Raw genomic sequence first — 19288 nt, 5'->3', positions numbered from 1 at the left:
GTCTGTTTTTTTTTTCTTGATTTGAACTCAGGTTTGATATGAAATCCTTGTGTTTCTTTAATTCGTCTCAGCTATTACAAGATGTTGTTAAACTTTCTGAGCATACCTATCCTTTTTGGAAGCACCAAATAACGTTAATTTTTTATGGTTATGGCTTGTTTAAATTCATCTCCGATGATAGTGCTCCTCCAAGTGAGTCTATTACAACCGAATCAGGTCAGATTGAGGAGAATCCAACGTTTGTTGTGTATCGCCAACAAGATAAGCTTCTTGTTTTTTGACTTTTAATCACTATAAGCACAGATGTTCTTCCACATCTCACTGGTCTCTCGTCTTCTGCCACTATTTGGAGCGCTATCTCACGCTTGTTTGGTGCTCGATCTAATGCTAAGATCTCGTCTCTAAGGCATAGCCTTCACTCTAAACGGAAAGGTGGTCTAACCATTAGTGAATACCTTGCGAAAGTTAAATCTATTTGTGAACTCTTAAATGCAACAAGGAGTGTCGTCACCAACACTACAAGAAAATATACCTTTAATGACACACAAACGATGACACACGCTAATTTATGACTTGCAAAAAATGTATCATAAAAAAATGCCATGTTTTTTTAAAATATGAACGATTTATGACTTACAATAATGTGTATCATATTTAATAGTCATAATCAAAAAATTTTGTAAAAACAAGGAGTACAGTTTTAATTGTGTGTTATCTGTAAAAGTCATATTTTAATTTTTCCCCATAATTTTCATCTTTCCCGCTTCTTCTCCCTCGATAGTTCACGCCACATGCTTTTCTCTTTTTCTCCTTTTCTCTTTTTCCCTTTTTCTCTTTGCAACCTCCCACTGGTTTGGCCTTCACCACAACGCAGAGACGAGGGGGTCAAAATTCAAGGGTTTCTACAGGTATTCCTTGTTCTCTATTCCACTATTCAATTGTAAACCACTTTATTTCATCCCAAATCACTCGCTTGCTAACGGGGAAAAAGAAAAAAGAAAGAAAAATCGCCAAGCTCGGTTTCCCTATTTCCATGGAGATCTAGGGTTTCCAATTGTTTCCCAGCTAAAAATCGAATTACCTTGTTCACATTTTCAATTACTTACTATAATTAAGTTTCTGAGCTCATATATGTTGGTTGTATTCTTTTAAAGTTCATTACATTTGATCTGCGCGGAGGCTTTGTTGAAGCTGCGTTTGGTTATGCGAATAAAAGAAGATGGAATTAGTTGTTGTTGGAGACGTAGTGTGTTTGGATCCGGAGCTATTGCAGCTCCTGGTGATGTCTCCTTTTGTTCTCAAATCCAATCCCGAATTCACGCAAAAGCTTTTCGAGCAGTGGCTTTCGCTCCCCGATGCTTACAAGCTGGTACTTTTGTTTATCTAGTTTCGAGCAGTGGATGTAATCAATCCATATTTTTATACTTTTCATCCATATATATTTTTATACTTATTGACTCACGAGCTCATTTCGTGAAAAATATCGCAAGGTTCCTTCACTAGAGTTCCTGACTTTCCCTGATTTTTTCTTTCTTTCTAGAATCATTGCTGCATAAGGTAATTTCATACTCTAACCATCATTTCTATGTTCAAATTCTATTTAATTTTAATTTTCGGAGCCGTCTGATTTATTTTCCATGAAAATGATGGGAAAATTAGTATTTATGATTTCTTTAATTTAATTTGTTCAGTTCTAGTCATTTATCTCACCGTATTTGTTGTCTTAGCATCTAAGAAGAGGTTTTAGCACATATCTATGATTTGTATATTTTTATTGTGATTTGGTTGCTGTTTGGTTTCAGTTTTTCTTGATGTAGATCCAGCAGCTGTAATTTTGATTTTAGCTCCCCTTCTTTTCGAAGACCTCGAAAACATAGTGCACTAGGTTGCGGTTGATAATTTTCTTTTTATTGTGTGATGGGTCAAAATATAAATAATGAGAGATGTAACTCATTTAGAGAAAGTCTCTTCTTCTGGAGAGTGTTTATGGAATGACCTCAATTCTATATTTCAAATAGCTGGGAAGATCCCCTTGTCTTGTCAGTTATCATATGTTTGCTCTCTATTAGTTTACTAAATAGCTTTCAAATATTTGTTGACGCTGTTGCCTTGCTCATTTTGTCTTGTTCATGTTAGGAGTGCATTACTACTTGATAGTTAACGCTTTAGTTTTGACTTGTTCTTTCATAAGTTTGTTTTTGCTTGTACACATGTATGTGTTTTGTGTGTGAAATACTGATGTGATGTTGTCATCTCTTCTGCTCAGGCAACATGAGACCCATTTTCTATGGAAACTTTGAGTATGATGCATGCCAGTCTGATTTGGAACGTCTCTTTAGAAAATTTGGGAGAGTTGAAAGAGTAGATATGAAGTCCGGTGAGTATTGTTCTCGTTATTGGCAATTGGTTCCATGTGAGAATCGTGAGCATCATTTCCTGCTCTTTTTTCTAAAGTATTTTTCTCATGCTATTGGTGCTATTTAGCTGGATGCGTTAATTATAAAGGTGTCAGAACTCGAAAGTATTTTGACCTTAAAAGGTTGCTTTCTTATTAATTATATCACAGTTAAAATCTATTTCACATGGTTTTAGTTTCAATGTGTAAACGAAACCAAGCTGTTTTTTTGTGCTGAACTTGAATTTTGCAAGTATAATCTTGGTACTCTATTAAAAAACTAGCTTAATTTGAATGCTTAACAGAAGGATAACACGCATTAATTGTAAATGCTTGTAAAAATTAGAATATAGAGCAATATGTATGCACATTTCGCGGTGAGATAAAGTTCCTGCTGTAATGAAATAAAAGTATCCTACTTCCAGAGCATTAAGGTGTTGGTCCCTATCATGATGGCTGCACAGTAGAATGACCTCATAGTACACGACTCAGCATCATCAATCATAATTCATTGAGTTTTACTGGGGGTCCAGGATGTTTAAGGAAAACTATTTAAAAAAAATAAGCCCCCATACTCAACATTTTCTTTGGCGTAGGATTTTCTTGGGATCTAATGGAGGAGCTCCTCAGAGTTCTGTTTCATGCATGTGACGAGCTTCCTCTTCTTTCTTTCAACAAGAGTCACTCTAATCCACAATGTCATGGATCATCCTTCATCCATCATTTTCCTCAGGGCATTTTTTCATTTCATTCCTCATGACTTTTTCCCAGCCCTCAAATTCAGACATGTTTCAAGGTAGAAACATTAATGACCTCATGGTAGAGGCTGTAGAAAATATGGAGAAGGAACACTAATTCCTTGACCTACATGAGATCCATTTTTGGATTCTTGTTCCTTGACATCACTTAGATCATCACACAAGGCCTGTTACTACTTTCACTGGTCTTAGTTTATAGATTGTTGGGAGCTGACCAAAATGTAATCCTAGGGCATCATTTTAGGTGGTTTGTTTCTTGTTGGAGAGTAAACGCCAACTGAGATCTCAAATACCTCACTCATGTATTTATGCATTTTGGAGAGCTTAAACAAAATTATTATTTATCTATAGTCTAATAGTATGTTCCAACTCAGAACATTTTATATACTGTTGAAACATCCATTCTAAAACATATTTGGTTGTGCTTGGAAATATTGTACTTGGCACTTTAACTTTGTTTTTTTCTCTTAAAATGCTTTCTGGCTAAGATACAATTACATTTTCTCTTGACAGTGATCAGGTTGTCTTGGCAGTACATTAGTTGTTATGAAGAAATTATCAAAATTCCTTCCGGTATGTGTTGGTGTTATTCGTTTGAAGTTACAAATTTCTATCATGAGATTGTGTTTGTCACCATTTCTTTTAGTTTTATATGATATTCATATTTTGTCTTCATTTTTAACTCGTAATAGCTAATGACAATGGCATGTGCATGGTATTTTCATACACAGTTGTTTGTGCTTGAGCTAAATGTTAATGTGTATAAAGTGTGAGATGTAATTATTACAATAAGTAGCTAATGAGATAAGAAAGAATATTAAGTTGACTAGTTTGACATTCTGGTCAATGTTCCTCAATTTTATCCTATGTAATATTAGCTTATGCTTTTAAAACTGGAATAGGATTGTTAACTTGAAAATCTAGTATTCTTAGTCATAGTAAGAACTTTGGTTTGCTTATCAACTGTTAAGTGAGTTTGTCTGGAGTATGGAGGGATGACCTTAAAATTTTCATGAATATGGTCATATAAATTTATGAAATTTATCTGGGTGATGAATAAACAAGCTTCCTGTCGAAGCAGAAGTTTATTCCTTTTCTTATCTACTTTTGTTTAACTGGCTCAAATTTTGATTGTTAACATTTTCGTATTCCTTTATTTTTACCTAAAGCAAAATGATGAAACAAATGCTATTATGAGTTTGCTACAGTTAATTTTGTTCTTTATAGTGACAATTAGTGCTGGTCTTTTGAAGATAGGCCATGCAGTGAAGTGATTGAATTCTAGAATTTCTTTTTCTTTATTTGCCATCTGTGAATCTCACTGTATAAAGAAGCAAGTTTAATTTAGCTGTGCTTAGTTATGAAGAATAGAACCATGTTTGATTGTGCAGGTAATCGGTTGGTCAATGTGTTTTTAGTAATCTAGTTTGCTCATTTCTTTTTTTAGGACATTCTATAACTGAAAATTTATGCTTCATGTAGCAGTTTTATTTGGATTTATTTGTAAAACCCCATTAGTACTGAGAAATTGGATGGATGTGGGACCTGAGATCAATTCTTATATTTGTATATGAAAAAATTGCAATTCTTTTGAATGATTTGAGAATCTGCTGCTTATTTTTATAAAGACATTTACTAGATCTGTGTGTCTTATTTCTAGGTGATTATTCTTGCATATACATGGTGTATTTGTATCAGATTATTGCTTCTTGGGATATATGATTCTTAATCCCTTTGTTCTTATCTTTTCAACCAAGGTTGATTATTTTCCATTTTTTTATTGCATATATATGATTCTCCACTGGAATATCTAAACACTGCCTCTCTTTCCCCAAAAAAGGATTATCAAACAAACAGGTATCCTTAATCGTATCCCTGCAACTAGGGGAAGTTAATGTCTGCAAGCATTAAGAAAGACTCTTGGAACCTTCAGGTTTTTCTTTTCTAAATAACTTCACGTTGTATTGCAGATTGATTCCTGGAGTTCTTCAGCTACCTGCGAACTCAAACTTGATGGCTGATGAAATACAACTAGAATCAAGAAGACTCAACTCCATTAGAATTGAGAATACAAAGTTGTTGAAAAATCTGATAGAGTTTCAAAAAGTAAGCTGTCACTTGGTTTGTTGAAACATGAGTGCATGTTTGTGCATAAATATACTGGACCAAGGAAGGTGTTTTCAGAAGTTTAATGTGCATATTAGGAATGTGTTTGTTCTATATATTGCAACTAGTTTTAACTGTTACAATTATTTTTAATTATTTATTGTATGCATGCCCAGATGGCGAGGGCATATTAGTAGAACTTTATTATGCCGTGATATTTTGTATCGACATATGATTACAATATTTTTGATAACTTAATGTGAATATATTGTATGCAAATGGATTCCTTATATATAATATGATATATATATATATATATTTAGTATTATGAGGCATTAAATGTGATTTAGTTTGATTATTTGTCAATCTACAATATATATATAATTTACGAAATACAATCATGACACACGAATGTGTATCATCATTTTTTATGATGTGTTCTTCAATGACACGCAATGTAAGTCATACATGCGTGTCATATATTTATGACACACAAATGTGTGTCATCTTAATTTATGACGGGGGCTTCAATGACGCTCAATGAACGTCATAAATGTGCGTCATAAATGTGTGTCATAAATGCGCGTCATAAATTTATGACGCACAGTTGCGCGTTATCTTAAATTCATGTCGGTGGCTTTAACGACAAGCAAATGTGTGTCATCTGCACCCATAGATGACGCGCAATGCGCGTCATTAAAGGGGTTTTTTCTACCAGTGCAAGCAAGATCATGTGAGTGTTGCCTTGGTTGGGTTGTCTATGGAGTTTGAATCTATCATTGCGATAGCCTCTTGTGAGTTGGTATTCTTGGAGGTGCTCACTAAAATTCTTATTGATTGTTGTTGTGTGTTGTGAGTACTAATAAATTATACGTAAATGATGTGCAAGTATACACAATCGCAACAAGTAATAAAGTGATGAGTGAGTATCGTCTCCATAGGGATTGGTGAAAATTATGACTTTGACCACAACACTACACTAATTTATCTAACTATAGAAATGATATATATACACTGATGATGCTTTGGCAATAAAAATGTGAAAGTGAATGAAATGATGGTGAGGGAGTGTGATTGAGTGAATAATGCCGTTACAAAAGAGCAGTTTATAATGATGAATATGATGAAAATGACAATGCAATGTAAAATGGTAAAAATAGCAAATAAATGGAATAGCTTGATAATCCTGACACGGAAAACAACTTCGGGAAGAATGGTGGGGGTCACTTAAGGAGCTAAAAACTTATTTTTCTAGTTGATTTAGTCTTCTAATGTTTTACTTCTTCGACGGAGTTTGCTAAAGGTGTTCTTGCTATCTCTAGTCATAAGAACTTAACAGAATAGAATGTCACAGTATCTCCTCTCAATCTCAACTATGACAACCTACACTATTGATGACGCACTACCCCTCTTAGTCGTTGAAATCCTAGCTTAGTCTCTCTCAAGTACTAAGAGATTAGGTTATAGTGATTAACTATATCTCATTTCTTATGTTAATCCTTCCTAAGTTTCTCTCAAAACACTTAAAAATTAGTGACTAGATTTATGTCAAACATCCAGTCTTTATCTAAGAAATGGACACTCTCATGCCTCCTACAATCTTAGAAGATGAAGCAATCATGAACAAAACAAGTAAAAAAACAAAAGATAAACATTCATCAACCATTAAAATATAGTTTCAAGCATCCATCGAATGAACTCCACCAAATATATCTTAGTTCATGGTGGGGTTCGAACAAACCATAGAGTATATTCAACCTTACAACCCCAATAAAGTTTCAAGCTTTAACAATGGAGCAAAGGTTGGAGAAGAAAACACTAGGTGTGCACGACCAACGCTTCCCTCGAACCACCCCGAACGGCTATAGCGCGAGCTCCTATCGGATGCTACGCCACTCCCTCGAGCTTCACCAATGGAGGAACACCAATAAAAATGGAGAAAGAGGAACAATAATGGAGGTAGAGAAAATGGAGAAGATGATGATTTTTTCAATTTTTTCCCAGAATTCTCTATCTTGTGAGGCGTCCTTATAAATAAAATATCTAAGGGTATTCAATTTTGCACTCAAAATACCCATCATACCCCTAAATTTATTCCTTGTGTGTGAATTTTATCTCTATAGGTAGTAGTGGACCCCATTTAAATGATTATCAGTAGCAGACATGTGGTTTGACAACTGTCCTATTGTAAAAATATTTCTCTTTATTTTTCTGTGCCATAAATGCCAAGGCATTGTAGTCTACTTAAGCAACATGCGATGTCGCGACATTCTTCTCAGTTCGCCCTATGCTCATTGTTTTCTGCACATCACTAAATAACCACACATTTCCCATCATATAGCACCTTAACAAAGTAAAAAATAACACAACCACCACAAATGCATCTACATGCAACTATATGAATATAAAATGACTTATGTGAACCGTTAGAAAAATAATAACTTAAGTGAAACAAACCTTAAAAGTAGCATTTTTACGAAGTTATCAATTGTAAAGCTCATCAAAAATTATTTCTTAGTGAAGACTCTCAGTCAACCTAGCTGTTCGTTCGAGTGATAAGGATAATGGGGTTGAGAGTATCAAGGAGGTTTTGGATGTCAACTCATATGAGAAACAAGTATCTAAAGGTCAAGTTCAAGGTCAAGGTCGTGGTTGGAACAACTTCAACCGGCCACAGTGTCAGTTGTATGGAAAATTTGGGCATGTTGTTCAAAAAATGCTATCACAGGTTTGATAGAGATTTTAATGGAGTTGTAGGGAATACTAATCGGAGTGGTGAAGAATGAAAGCATTCATCTAATTCCTTTGTTCGATCATTACAACTCTCTGCGAACATGTTTACCTACACGATGAACCCTATAGTATCTCATATGCCTGCTTTTATGAATCATCCACCTGCTTCATCAATGTTTCCTAGTATTTCTTCTTTTAACTCGACACCAATGTATCTTGGTTACCCTATAGCTGCCACTCCTACACCGAATCAACTTACAGTTGTTCCTGCTAATGATCATTCCTTTAGCTCGGGTGGGGGACAAAACCCTTTTGTCTCAGCCTCACCAACAGCCTTTGTTGCAACTATGCCTTTGTCTGCTCAGCCTAGTGCTCCAAACCCTTTATAGTATCCTGACACAGGCGCAACTCATCACGTTGTCAATGATTTTTCTACCTTCAACTCAAGTACTATGTACACAAGTAAAAACACTCATCTTATAGGTAATGGTGCAGGCGTTCCAATTACTCACATTGGCCATAGGAGTTTGCCTACAAACAACAAGCCATTATTATTGAAAAATATGTTGCATATACCTTCTATAAAGAAGAACTTATTATTGGTTTCTTATATTACTCAGGATAATATTTGTCGAGTTTCATCTGTTTGAATGTCTTGTGAAGGATGCTTGGAAACGGAGTGTGTTGTTGAGAGAGAGGCTCACGGGTGAAGGATTGCATCAACTCTTTCCACCAGCTAAGGAGTAATCTTCTTCTTTACAGTTAAATAATGTGATCAAGGCTAAGGATCTTTTAGACCTATGGCACAAGCGTTTAGGGCATTCGTCTATTCATTTAGTGAAGTCTGTAATGGGGTTGTGGATGGTTCTAGTACCAATGAGTTGTCTCGTGTTTGTAGTGTTTGCTTGCAAAGTAAAGATCTTTTTTGTAAATCCTTAACTAAATACATGTAGCCTTTTCATCTTGTTGTCTCTGATGTGTGGGGACTTGCACCAGTTTCTTCAATGGATGGTTATGTCTACTATGTTTCGTTCATTGGCGTGTTTAGTATGTATATATGGGTTTATTTACTAAAAAGGAAGTTGGACGTTATGCAATGTTTCCTCAACTTTTATAAGCTAGTTGAAGTTTAGTTTGGGGTCAAGATTAGAATTGTGTAGAGTGATGGTGGTGGAGAGTATCAAGCTCTTAAAGGATGATTTATTGGCAATGGGGTTCAACATCAGCTCTCTTGTCCGAGTACATCTGAACAAAATGAGAAAGCTGAGAGGAAGCATCAACATATTGTAGAAATGGGGCTTTCTTTGCTAGCACAGGCGTGCTTACCTTTGAAATTATGGAGCTATATGTTCAAATCAGCAGTTTATCTGATAAACCATTTGCCAACTGACGTTTTAAAAGGCAAATCACCCTTTGAAGTTTTTCATCAACAATTTCCAGATTACTCGGTACTAAAAGTGTTTGGTTGTGCATGTTTTCCACTGTTATAACCTTTTAACCAGCATAAGCTTGAGTATCGATCAAGACAACATGTGTTTCTCGACTATAATTTCTCACACAATGGGTTTCAGTGTTTGGACGAAAATGGTAGGGTATTTATCTCCAGACACGTGATCTTTGATGAGAAGATATTTCCTTATGAAACCTGCAAATTGTGTAATAAAAGTCATGATGCGGATCTTGTCTCAAGTGGAGTTTTACCAGTTGTGACTTCTTTTCCTTCAACTGAAATATTGGGTACTTTATAACACAGTGAAATATTTGTCATAGGTTCCAGTCCACATCTTGAAGTTCCCGTTGCAACCAAAGGAGGGGCGTTTTTCCCGAAAAATCACCGGTGACCAGTATATTTACTGATCTAACACCGGTCAGATTATATTTCCCGATCTAACACCCCTAGCAGTAAAGTGCGCTCTCTGCCTCGCGTTATATGCTGATTTGGCGCCACGTGGGTATAACACGCCCCCTGTACCGCAGATTATATGGTTATAAATACCCTTCACTCCCGATTAAGTTTCTCACATCTCCTCACATCTCTCCTCTCAACTTATAAATTAATACAACAATTCCGTCAACGAGTAATAATTCTGGTAATTTTCTCATATTTGATTTAGAAGTTCGTGCGATTTTTCGTTATAAATTTCTTTTATTATACTTATTGTTTATTATGATTATTTGAAAAAATATTATACTAATTATTTTTAATTAATTTTTGTGTTTGTAAAATTGAAAAGCAAGAGCATACGTCAAAATAATTTTGCGGTGCAGGTAATAATATAAAATTATATTATTTAAATTATTTACGTTGATGTGTAAAAATTTATTGTGTTATATTTTCATTCATATATAATTTATTTAATCATGTTTGTTTCAGTTTTTTTTTGCAGATATAATATTGCCGCACTTTTAAACTCAAAGAATGGCGCGACTTTCAGCTATTGTTTATTATGATGGTGAAATTCGAGAAGATGAAACCGGCGTTGTTTTTGTATCAAATGAGCGTGTTAAAATATCATTCAAGAGAAACATAACTCTTAAGGAGCTGATAACCAAGATTTCGAGAAAGATTCATGTTGGAAGTAGTAGAAGAATGTCGTCGTTGTAGTACAGATTTCCAATATCATTGTTGCCATTAACTTATATAACGTTCGAACTTTCGAACAATGATGATTTTCAAATGATGGTTGGAGCTCAAAGTAATTATTCAGACGCTGCTATTGAGATGTATGCACATTTTGTTCAAGTGCGTGTTGTTCGGAGTCAATCATTAAGCTCCCACTATGGGCTGGATGAACAAGTTGATCAATTTGACAACCCGACTACAATAATGTATAATGATTCTAATACCATAATGGGGAGACATTCATCCACAACTCTTTACGATATGTACCGAGGTGGGTCCACGAACAATCCGTATGGCAACACCGCGTCTAGTTCAAGGGGAAGGCATTCATCTGCAAATTTCTTTGACCATATGGAGATGCCATCGACGCAACCATCTATGCGGTTTCCATTTAACACGATGGCTTCAAGCTCTAGGGAGAGGCATTCAACTGCGAGCTTTTTCGATCTCAATGTCGATATGCCTTCCAGTTCAAGGGGAAGGTGTGCAAGTAGTAGGTTCTTTGACCTAAATATGGAGAGCATAGAGGAATCATCATCTCCACCAGAAGAACCGCTTCGTGAGCCTGGTGCGGATGGTGCTGAGACTGGATTATTCATTCACCCAGAATCACCGCAATTCAACTCCGATGATGATGAAGTTCCAGGAAATGTGGCACAAACTGACCCTCCTGCACACATGTATGAAGCTGATTATGGTGCAATGTACGAACCAAAATTTGCGGATATGCCTCATCTCAGTGACTATGGATATTACTCATCAATAAATAATGGTGAGTTATATTTAGGCATGGAGTTTTCAAGCAAAGAAGAAGCGATTATGGCTATAAAAAATTACAATATCCTTAATTATGTTCAGTTTAGAGTCAATCGATCGACGATCGAAAAATATGTATGCTATTGTGCCCGACGCGAAAATAGATACAATTGGATGGTTCGCGTATCAAAAATGAAGAGGAAAAACAACATATGGGAACTAACAGTATACAACGGTCCTCACACATGTTGTGTTGGAGGGGTCAACCAAGATCATCCCAACTTGGACTCTGAAATGATATGCCAAGCCATTATGCCCATGGTAAAAACAAGCTCTCATATAACTATTACAATGTTGATTTTAGCTATACAATCGCAGTATGGGTACACTGTCTCCTATAAAAAAAGCTTGGTTGGCAAAACAAAATGTCATTATCAAACTTCATGGCGAATGGGATGCATCTTACAACAAACTTCCAGGTTGGTTTAGGCTAGTACGGACGTTGAATCCTGGGACAATTGTGGACCTTGAAAGCTCCTATGCATACCATAATGATCGATTTCTTCGCGATCGAAGCCAATTCTACCGGGTTTTTTGGAGTTACCCATAGTGCGTTAATGCTGCCAAATACTGCAAGCCTGTGGCCCAGATCGACAGGACTTTCTTGTATGGAAAATACAAGCAAGTTTTATTATTGGCCGTTGTCCAAGATGGCAATCGCAACATTCTTTCAGTTGCTTTTGCTCTTGTCGAATGAGAAGATACATATTATTGGGCTTTTTTCCTCTGAAATTTACGTGTACATGTTATCACGAGGGAAAACATCTGTGCATGGGTAAGTGAAACTGATGTAGTTTGTTTTCTTTCAATCATTTTAATTTTGAAAAGAAAGCAAGTTAGTAAGTTATACATTTTTTTGTCAGGTTACGAACTACTTTCTCGAACGTTTGAATCAATGCTTCAAGATTTGTGAGCGAAGAACGAGGAAGGATACCATTACATCAGCCTCATCGATAAAGAAATATGGACGAACGCATATGATGGTGGATATCGATATGGACACATGACGACCAACTTGGCTGAGGCATTCAATTCAACCTTAAAGGGTGCACGTCACTTACCTGTAGCGGCTTTGGTAAAAACTACATATTTTCGTTTGGAGGCGCTTTTTGCGAAGCTCGGTAGACAAACTCAAACCTGGATGCAAGGTGGTTATGTCTATCACCCTAGATTAGTTGCAGATCTACAGAAAAAAATTGTTGCATCAAATGGAATGTCTGTAACAAGCTTCTCAAGAAGGCATGAAATATTTTGTGTCACAGAGTTGCCGCGACCTCTTCAAGGGATTGAAGTTGTGTCGTTAAGAGTAAATCTAAGGGACAGAACGTGCGACTGCGGGTTTTTTCAAGCTCTGAAGTATCCATGCTCTCATGTGATAACAACTTGCTCGCATACACGTCATTACTATAACCATTTTGTGGATCTCGTATACCTACTATATGAAGTTTTTAAGGTATACGAATTTGAGTTTCTCCCATAGGTAATGACAAAGACCCTGATATTGTACCAAATCCGAGTTTATTGAGGGAGTGTGGTCGTCTAAAATCCAATCGAATTCATTGCGATATGGATATTCGATAAAGATCTAGACAAGACAGAATATGTGGGCATTGTAGAAACCCAGGACACACTAGAAAAACATGTCCACTTCTGTTGTCATCAAGTAACAATTGATGAGGAAATGATGTATTTGTTTATCAAATAATAATTCTTGTACTTTAATTTGCATTTACTTCAAGTTAATGTCATTCGATAATCGTTGATAAAGATTAAAAAAACGAACACAATCATTAAATTTTATCAAACTAATAACAATTTGGTATTTGAATATAATTTTAAATACAACAAACTTACAATAAGAATTAAATGGTAAATGATAACAAAATTACAATAACTGATATTAAATGGTAATAAACAAAATTAACTGAAATACATTAAAAAAAAGTCCAACAAATTTAACAAAATAGAGTAAGTATTAAATGAGAAATAATAAAAAATTACAACTTAACAAAATAAAGTAAATACAAATATAAAAAAAATCTATCGATGCCTGTGACGCGAATGTGTTCCGCAGGGCGGTGGTTGTCGGTCTCGATGAGGATTTCTTCGTATCACTGGTTTTGACTCCTCGCTGTCATCATCATCACCATCTTCATCATCGTCGTTGCCATCATTTTCGTCCTGAGCATGTACATTAGGTTGATGAGGTGCTGATGACGATGAAGCACCTCCATAGAATAAGGACCCTGGAGGTGTATGACTAACTATCCCACTGGCCTGCGAAATCTGGGAAAACTCATAAAACCCAGACATCGCTGAGTGTGAAAACTGTACAGGAGGTGTCTGTGCTGCGGCCATGGGTGATGAGGCTGAACTCGCCAGATATCCAGTATATGAACCCCAAGTTGGATCTACAAACATAGACTCATAATAGCCTTCAGGAGGGGTCATCTGTGACGGTGGCAGCAGTGAGGTCATAAAACCAGGTGAAGGCGACGGCAGCGACATCTGGTAATAGAAAGACGGTGGCATCATATATGGATGTGGCATCATAAACGGCTGCGGTGGCTTCTGTGAAGGTCCTGCTAGTGCAGCTGAGGATGAACCGGAAGTACATGCTCTCCGTCCACGAGTCGGGGGACGATGGTGCTGTGTCGGTGAATATCTCTGTTGACGTCGCGAAAAGGTCTGCCCTCGTACATCCTCAGGAAGCAGAAACGGTTTCCCGTTACTGTTGAACCACTCATAATAACCGTCAATAACCATCAAGAGGTCAAGTAAAATGGGCTCTCTACGGGGAAGGCGCCGATGTCGATCCTCCCACAACACGACCCACTAATGATGCCTCACCAGTCAATTTGTATATGTCTTGCCGCGTCTATCTAAGCTATGTAACTCATCCATATTGCGAGGTGCTTCCAGAATTAGTTGAAAACAACCAAACTGCCGGAGCACGTGATCAGTAGAGTGTCACTCGAAGGTCGCATAACAGATCAGAGGGACCATCGACATCCAAACATCTGATGGGCCCCTCAACTCAGGTGGGATCATCGCCCTCACATCATCAGTACAATATGGCACGCATTCAAACTAAAACAAATATTATATATTTTTTTATCAAAATAATAATATAATTATATAACTATAATCTAAAATCGATTTTTAAACATTAAAATTCATACATGTGTGTCAACCTTCTGATCGATTAGCACCCTAATTTTTTTTAAATCATCAGGTAGCTTCTGATGATTTTTCCTATCAGTAGACCACCTATTCAAGGAAAAAATATTATTATACGCTGTATAAAATTATTAATAAACAAAATCAGTTTTATAATTACCTTAGAAGTAGTGGAAATACGAATGGGTTCTTCACAATGGGACATAAAAAGGGCAATCGATACCATGCCCAAGACTGCAGCAGCAGGAGATATCATCCGATAGCATTACGCCTGTAGTCAGTGGCTCCACACATCTCCCTGTGCATCAAAGCCAAAAATGTCGAGCCCCAACTGAATGATCCGACCAGACGAAAGTCGCTAAGATGTCGCAACCACATGCGGTGAACTAGGTTGCGCGATTTGTCCAGCATCAGCAACCCTCCTATCAACTGCAGTATGAATGCCCGTGCATACATCTTAACTTCATCCTCAAAGGCGTCTGCGCTCAACTCCCGAAAATTGGCATCTAATTAATTTAACAATATCCTACATCCGATAAAACTTTCCGAGACACGTCCTACATTATCCCGGCACAAAGTATTCTAGGAACCTTGCGAGATTCCTGATATCACATCTCCATCCACCGAAAGCCCTATGTGCATAGCAACATCCTCAAGTGTAATCGTGCACTCTTCGCACGGAAGATGGAATGTGTGGGTCTCCGGCCTCCGCCGCTCTACTAAGGCAGAAATAAGGTCTGGTTATATCTTACAGTGACCCTGATATCTACCTATGTAACAAAATCCAGCCTCTACTAAATACGGCAAGACACGGCTAGGTATCACTTGTTTAAGATTCCTAATAAAAGGATTTAATACACGGTCCTTCTCCTAAAATTAAATAATTACACAAATTAATTCTTAATCTAATAATTATGCATTAAATAAATCAACAAATTATTACAAATAATTTAAATTAAATTAAAACGTTAAAATGTTACTGTATTAGCAAAGTGTCGAGATATATGATTTCCATCCAAGCGAAGTAGATCGCCTTCCATTATATATCTGCAAAAAAATATTAGTAAAATATTAAATAAAGTAAAATGTTTAAATAAATTAAATACATAATATTAAAAATATTATAAAATATACCTTAAACATAGAGAGTATTTGAGAGAATTTGAGAGAATATGGTGTGATGAAAGTAATAGAGGATTGGGGTATTTATAGGGAGGAATGGGGAGTAATTAAAGGTATAGCGCGCCCCCTGTACCACGATATACCACACGTGTCAGATAAACAGATATAGCGCAGATCAGGGGGTGCGCTATACCCACGTGTAAGTCATGTTAGCATATAGCGTTGTACAAGGGGCGCACTATACCCCACGTGGTGCCAAATCAGCATATAGCGCTGGACAAGGAGCACGCTTTACTGCTACGAGTATTAAATCGAGAAATATAATCTAACTGGTGTTAGATCGATAAATATCGCCGATAATTTTTCGGAAAAAACGCCAAATGCAGGTGCGGTACAATGATACCTATATTTGACCAAAATTGTCCTATGACGTCTTGTGAAAGGATTCACATTGTTGGAGACAATGTTGTCTAGGAGAATGTGCATAAGTTGCCCTAGTTTGCGTGAAAATGGGCTAGGCGTTGCACTTGACCTTGTGCCTAATATTCAAAGGAATGAACTTCGGCTAATGACCAAGAGTTACAACCTACATACCCTTCACCTGACGTGCCTACATGTATGTACTTGTGATGACGTGACTGAATCTAGTTCAAGTAATTTTGGAGATGTGGTTCACATGGTGTGGAACAAACTACAGATGTAATTAATGAGGAAACAGTGACCAATACTCATCCTATTATAACCAGAGGTAAACATGGTATTGTGAAGCCCAACCTTTATCAAGTTGCGTGTATTGATAGAGAACCTAGAAATATTAAAGAAACAATGCAAAGCCCTGACTGGCAACAGGCTGCCTAAGCTGAAAATGAGGCGTTGATGAAAAATGAAACATGATCTCTTGTTCCTTTACCAGAAAATAGGAAGGTTGTGAACTGTAAGTGGACCTTCAAAATTAAGAGAAATGCAAATGGCTCTGTGTCGAGATACAAAACCTGACCGGTAGCAAAAGGTTTTCTTCAACAAACAGGGATCGATTATCATGAGGTGTTCAGCCCTGTGATCGAACTTGCAACAGTCAGAGTCATTATTTCTCTTGCTTTGTTGAAAGGCTAACGACTCAGGCAAATTGACATCAACAATGCCTTTATAAATGGTGTTTTAACACAGCCACCTGGTTTTGAAAAAGGCAATGACAATCTTGTTTGCAAGCAGCATAAAGCAATTTACGGTCTCAAACAGGCTCCTCGAGCGTGGTTTGATCGTCTTAAGCGATTTTTAGAAGCGGAACGTTTTGTGCTTGCCAAGTCTGATTGCTCTCTTTTGTTCGAACAACTGTCGGGAAAGTTGTATATCTCTTGGTTTATGTCGATGATATCATTCTCACTGGGAATATTGAGAATGAGGTTCAATTGGTGGTGGACATACTAAATAAGGAGTTTGCTTTGAAGGATCTTGGTTTGCTTAATTTTTTTCCTTGGAGTCGAAGTCTGTTACGAGTCCGGTGGTATAGTCTTGAGTCAGCAGAAATATATTCGAGAACTTTTGCAAAAGAGTGGCTTTGAAGGTGCTCGAGGACTTCCCACACCTATGGTGGGAAATTGCAAATTATCTATCAAAGAATGCCATCCTTTTGAAAATGTTGCTCAGTTTCGGAGTATCGTTGGTGTGTTACAGTTTGTTGTGATTATTCGGCCAGATATAGCCTTTGTGGTTAATCGCGTGTCAGTTCATACAAAGTCCTCTTGATGTTCATTTTTAGGCTGTAAAACGAATTCTTCGTTATTTACAGGGAATAATCGACGTTGGTCTGTGTTTTTCAGCTTCTTCTCGCCTATCATTAATCAATTTTGCTGATGCAAATTGGGGTTCTGTTGTTGATGATAGACGTTCACGTTTGGTTATTGCATCTACTTTGGTGGAAATCTTGTTTCATGGAGTTCTCGTAAACAGAAGTTGATCGCTCGCTCCACTGTTGAAGAAGAGTATCGAAGTCTCGCCTGTGTTGCTGCTGAAAGTGATGAATGTTGTCCCTCATGGTAGACCCACTCTGTGGTATGATAATTTAGGTGCAGTGACTGTTTGTGTTAATCCAGTTCTTCATTCAAAGTTCAAACATGTGGAGTTTGACTTATTTTTCGTTCGAGAAATGGTTGCTGTCGGCGAGTTGCAAGTACTTGAGGTACCAACTTGTGAACAAGTTGCGGACGTTTTGACAAAACCTCTGTCCGCTCCTTTGTTCTTCAAGCGTCGACAAAAGCTGTTGCTTACATAGCTAAAGCAGAAGAGTTTTACAAACCTGGAAGCCAGAGGGAATGTTGAAGGTTAAATTCTCTTGAAAGCTTGTGTTGTTGTTGGAGTATAGATTTGGTGAGGACCATCTCACTTGAGTGGTGTATGACGTTTCTCTTCTCTCTATCTTCACGTTGCATGCATGGGTTTATTAAGGGTTTGTTAAGGCTCTCCTCTCTCTTTTCTGTTGGCTGTTTCTCACGCTTTCTTTCTCTCTCGAAACTTCTCTCTTGCAATTTCCTTGTGTTTAGTTTCAATATAAATATCCAGCTTTTGTATTATGCTATACATGGATTAATTGTTTTCAATAAAATGATTCTTGCACTACAAAAAAAATGGGGGATTGCTCGGGGAATTTCGAGGGAATTTTAGACAGAATTTAAGTTTATTAACGGAATTTTCGAGAGAAGAGAGATGTCAGTAAAATACCGATCGGAAACTAATATTTTCGATGTAATAAAGTAAGTCGTCAGAATATTACTGACAAAAATTCGTCAGTATATTATTGACAAAAAATTTAAAATTCATTGGAATGTTATTTATGAATAAAATATTATATTTTATGTTTCCAACGAATATATGTTTTCCGTCGGAATATTTAAAATTTTGAAAAGAAAATCTGAATTTTTAATTTCCGATGGATTATATGTTTTCCGTCAGAAATTTAAATCTTAATTTTTTTTTTTAAAAAAAAAGAGGGAAAATTTATCGGGATTCTACCCGAAAAAAATACATTCCCTCCAAAAACATATTATAAATCCATATTTTTATTTAATTAATTAAAAGACTGAAAATTAATAATAATATAATTAAAATAATTACATTAATTAAAAAAATTAGATAATAATAATAATAATGGCTGATTCCACGAGATAACGTTCTCGATTTTTTTTCACGAGATAATGCTTTGGACATATTATTTGCTGAGATAGGGTTAATTCTACAGTGATCAAGGAGGTCGCCATGCACTCCGGGCGACCAAGGAGGTCGCCATGCACGCCCGACGTCCTTATAGGTCGCCATGCACGCCCGGCGTCCAACGTTCCTCGCGTGATTCTGTTGCTCTGCCCGGTTGCTGCTCTGCTTTGGTGCTATGCAGGGGGCATGGGATAGGTTTCCAAGCTTTGTTCACGTGGTCTGCTCTCGTTGCGCCTCTGCTCGCATGCAGCGTGAATTCAGCTGCATTATTGCAGCACTTATTGCTGCATTATTGCAGCCCTTATTGTTGCATTATTGCAGCCCTTATTGCTGCATTATTGTAGCCCT

The sequence above is a fragment of the Hibiscus syriacus genome, unplaced genomic scaffold (assembly GCF_006381635.1).
Source record: "Hibiscus syriacus cultivar Baekdansim isolate YM2019G1 unplaced genomic scaffold, ASM638163v2 tig00110864_pilon, whole genome shotgun sequence".
Taxonomy (NCBI): domain Eukaryota; kingdom Viridiplantae; phylum Streptophyta; class Magnoliopsida; order Malvales; family Malvaceae; genus Hibiscus; species Hibiscus syriacus.
Note: the sequence above shows the minus strand (reverse complement) of the source record.